Below are 4,935 nucleotides of genomic sequence, written 5' to 3'. Positions count from 1 at the left end.
CTAGACTCTAAATAAAAAAACAACAACAGACAAAAGAATGTTTGTCTTCATGAAGTTTGAATTTTTGTATGTATGAATTTATGAGAGGAAATTCAGAAACACTAGAAAATACATAACCAAATGCTTCTGTACCAATTTGGATTGGGACATCAAAAATGGACACCAATGGCTGATCCCTTTAATCCTAGCTTCCCAGGAAGCTGAGATCTGAGGATTGTGGTTTGAAACAAGGCAGGAAAGAAAAGTCCAAGAGACTCTCATCTCCAATTAACCAGCAAAAATCCAGAAGTGAAGCTGTGGCTTCAATAGTGAGACATCAATTTTGAAGCAAAAAAAGTTACTGGACAGTGTCCAGGACTTGAGTTAAAGCCACAGAAAAGGTTGAAAAAAAATAAAAAGGAAGTGGCACTGTGGTTCAAGTGGTAGAGCACTAGCCTTGAGCTAAAGAGTTCAGGGACAGTGCCCAGGCCCAGAGTTTAAGCCCCATGACAAACAAAAAAAAAAAACCAAAAATTCAAAAATGATGTGACAGGCATTAATTGGTGCCTACTCTACAATGGAGAATCAGGAGAGTGGCTTTTCTGGAGATCATGATTGCCCAGGCAAGGATCATCAGTATCCAGTGAGTTCCATTGCTGAATTTTTTACCCTTTTACTCTCAAGTTCAGTATGCCAGCATAGTTTTGAGGACTCATAAAATACTAGAAAGTAGGATAATTCTGTTATCTCCAGGTTTACAGGTGATGAAGCTGAGACACTAAGAGTAATTTTCTCAAAGTCATATAACCAATGAGTAATGGATTTGAAACTGGTGCAGTCAATTGTGCAATTTGTTTATGTAAATATTCTTCATTTATTGCCATTTATTGGGTCTCTTGGAAGAAGAGCTAGGCTTTTGGAGAGTAAGGAGGGGAAGAAATAGAGTCTTATTGGCTTGATTAGTTTGGGCATGATTATTAGACATCTGTGTAAAACATCCCCTATGTGCCTGGTACACTGTTGTAAAAACTCTGTATAATGGTTTTTCATTGCAATTGTTATCATTAGATACTAAAAATTTGAAACTTAGATTTGAAAACTCAAGTCTGAAGACTTTGAGAGGTGATGACTAGACCAACAGTAAACATTCAGAAAGGTTCGCTACCATTATTAGTTGTGACAATAGTGATGTCTGTGATCTTACTCTTCTATATAGTCTAGCATGAAACTCAACAACTGTGAAAACCTCTCCAGTTGATGAGAGAAAATCAAAAAAGACAAATTTATCACCACTAAGTCTTAGAAAGGACACAGAAAGTAAATCTCTCCTTCCTTCCTCCTTTCTTTCTTCCTTTCTTCTTTCCTTCTTCCCTCCTTCTTCCCTTCCCTCTCTCCCTTCTTCCCTCCCTCCCTCCCTCCCTCCCTCCCTCCTTCCTTCCTTCCTTCCTTCCTTCCTTCCTTCCTTCCTTCCTTCCTTCCTTCCTTCCTTCCCTCCTTGCTTCCTTCCTCCTTCTCTCCTTCTCTCTCTTTCTTTCTCTCTTTCTTTCTTTCTTTCTTTCTTTCTTTCTTTCTTTCTTTCTTTCTTTCTTTCTTTCTTTCCTTCTTGCCTTCTTTTTTCTTTCTTTCTTTCTTTCTGTGTTATATGGAGGACCTTGAATATGTTAAGCAGGCAGGTTCTCTGTCTCTTGACGCAATTTCTCTATGTTTGTGGGGGTTTTTTTGTTTGTTTTTGCCAGTCCTTGACTTTGAACTCTGGTCCTGGGCACTGTCCTTAAGCTTCTTTTGCTCAAGGCTAGCACTCTATCATTTGAGCTACAGCACAACTTCCAACCTTTTCTGTGATTAATGGGAGATAAAATTCTCATAGACTTTCCTGCCCAGACTAGCTTCCAACCATGATCCTCCAATCTCAGCCTCCTGAGTAGTGAAGATTACAGGTGTGAGCCACTGGTGCTCTGTGACCCAATCTCTTTCTTGCTTTGGTTATTTTTGAGATAGTGTCTCACCTTTACACTCAGGCACTCATTAACAATGATCTTCCTATTTATGCTTCCCACGCAGCTGAGATGACAAGTAGCACTAGCGTGCCCAGCTCGCTATTGGTTTAGCTGAGATCTTATCTTGGCGATCTTATGTTGGAGACATTACCCCCTCCCCCGGCTAGTGACCAATTAAACACCTCTTCCATTCCCCAGTCCCATTCTTTCTTCCCAAGTAACTAGGATTGCAGGGATGAGTGACTGTGCCCAGCTGGGTGATTTTCTTATTTTGCTCTATATCACCAGAAATTATTATGGATTTAGGACTGTTGCTGACTTTAAGTCCTCATCATAACACGACTATCTTCAATGTTGGTGAAATAGCACTGAAATTAGAATGGAAGAAATATATTCCCCTTATGTAATTCTCCATCCTTTTATTTCTGGGAAAATACATGTTGTTTTGATGTCAATGGGTACTTCAGTTCTTCTCCAGAAACTCGTGCCCCTCCTCTTTTGTTTGTCAGTCCATCTGGCACAACCAGGAGGCAGCCCTGGGGCAGATGCTGTGTTGTCACATGGGCAGATTTCCCTAGGGAGGTGTGATGAGAGACTCCTTTCTTGAGTCATTCAAAACAAGGCAATGTAGAACCCGCAGATTAATAAATACTGTAAGGAACACGATGACCCCTCTCCATTTTCTTCTTTTCCATGAGCAGCTGGTAATATGAGAAGCAGTTATGGATTTCATATCTTTCCATAAAATATCCACTGTTTGGGCAGGATTTCTCAGGCAATGGGAATAGTGGTTTTAAAAAATATTATTATTATTCATTTGCTCTTGGAGGAGTTGAGGTTGAGTTCATCAGACTGATAGACTATTTTCTCAACAGCTGTGAATGATATTAATAAAGCATGCCAGAAATGGGAGATGACTCAAACCCCACCTCCAGTAACTCGCAGTATGTGATTGGTGTTAGCTCTGGCTCCAGACCTGCTCTGAGTGAGTGTCCTTTTAATTTAGTTTTCTCATTTAAATTTCTTTCTACTTAAATATTGGTTCTGTATAGTGGAAAACTCACTCAGACCTCCAAAGCTCACAACTCAGTCTTCTGTGTATCTTTTATTTTGTAATTCATATTGCTGGATTACATATATTTAGGGTGTTAGGTTTTAATTGTATATCTAAAAAGTCAGTCCTATTTCACAAGATTTCAAATACAAAAATGAAAAAATCAGATCATAAATAGTAACTTAACCAAAATAAAAGTAGAATTATATTTGCAGTATCTGCTGTTGATACCATGAAGTCCCAAGCTTTACGAATAATGCTAAGATACTGGTTATTCTAAAAGTTTTTTTTTCTGTTACAGTTTTGTTTATCATGAATACAAAGTGGGCTACAAATTCATCAAACTTTAACATAAGACACTATATGACTGGTATAAAATGACTGCTATGGTTAATATTCTTTCTCAGTGGTAAATCAAGTTAAACCATGAATATCCATGAAACTGACTGGAGGTGTAGCTCAAGTGTAGAGTGCCAGCTGTGAGCAAAATTCATTAATGGATTCTCTTCAATATCATTTATAGACAAAATTAAAGAATGTAGTAATTGAACATGCTCAATCTTATTTATGTACCTTTAAAACTCCAGATTTTTTCTCTCTGTTCTCAAGACGACAATATACACTCTCACCTGATGCTTGATCTTCAATATTTCTGAATAAACATCAGATTTTGACATTCCCTTTAAATTGCCATTGTAGAAAAGGAAGACAGTTCTTTTTTAAAAAATACTTTTATAATCTTTATACAAAGGAGTTGCCATTCACCAAGCAGTTTATGAGTAAAGTGCATCTTGATCATAGCCCCTCCGTGGATGATTGGATCAAGAAATGTGGTATATATATATAATATATATATATAATAGAATTCTACTCATCCATCAGAAAGAATGATATTGTACCATTCATAAGGAAATGGAAAGATGGAAAAAATTATATTAAACAAAGTTAAGTCAGACAAAGAGAAACATAGCTTGTATAGTTTCCCTCATTTTTGGTAATTAGAATGTGCCTGTGAATCTACAAGTAAACACATTTGGTGAGCAAGTGGCTACAAATAAATTAACTGAAGTAGAATAGACTCTGTGGAGAGCACAAATAGTGTAATTCTTAGAAACAACAACAAAAAACTAAGTCAAAACTCAATAAAATAAGAACCAGGAAATGGGTTCTCATAAGAGGGTAGGATGGGGACAAGGGAAGAGAGAGAGAGAGAGAGAGAGAGAGAGAGAGAGAGAGAGAGAGAGAGAGAGAGAGAGAGAGAGAGAGAGAGAGAGAGAGAGAGAGAGAGAGAGAGAGAGAGAGAGAGAGAGAGAGAGAGAATGAAGGGGGATGATGGAGAATGCAGGCAAGAATTCATTGTTTATACCACAGAACTGAGAAATCAAAGGGAAGGGGTGGTTTGAAGGGGGGGGAGTTGTGAAGATTTTGAAGGGATGGGTGAGATTTAGTTCTTTTACACAAACTTTCCACTACAAAAATATGACATTTGCATTCTTTCCAACTAAAAATGTATCAGAAATTTTGGTTCTATTAATATTATGTATATGTGTACAATGTAGATATGTTCTAGGTTGAGTCAGATACCCATGCTTATAAACTGTAATTATATTTTATGTCTTTCTAACTTTCTTTTTATAATTGATACGTTTCTAAAACCAGGAAATTATATATTATTCCTTTTCCTTTACCTTTTTAATTTTTTTTTTGTTGTACTAGGATTTGAACTCAAAGTCTTCCATTTGTTAGAGAGGCTTTCTACCACTTGAGCCTCTCTCCCAGCCCTTTTGGCCTCCTTAGTTTCTAAATAAGTTCTTTTTTCTTGAGCCAGCCAGGACTGCTATCCTATTTATGCTTCTGTATAGCTGTGGGATAATAGGTAAAAACCATCATGGACAGGTTATTACT

This window comes from Dipodomys merriami, unplaced genomic scaffold, assembly GCF_024711535.1.
Source record: "Dipodomys merriami isolate MVZ:Mamm:240054 unplaced genomic scaffold, mDipMer1.0.p SCAF_4, whole genome shotgun sequence".
Lineage (NCBI taxonomy): Eukaryota > Metazoa > Chordata > Mammalia > Rodentia > Heteromyidae > Dipodomys > Dipodomys merriami.
The sequence above is the reverse complement of the archived record's forward strand: the minus strand, read 5'-3'. Positions refer to the sequence as shown.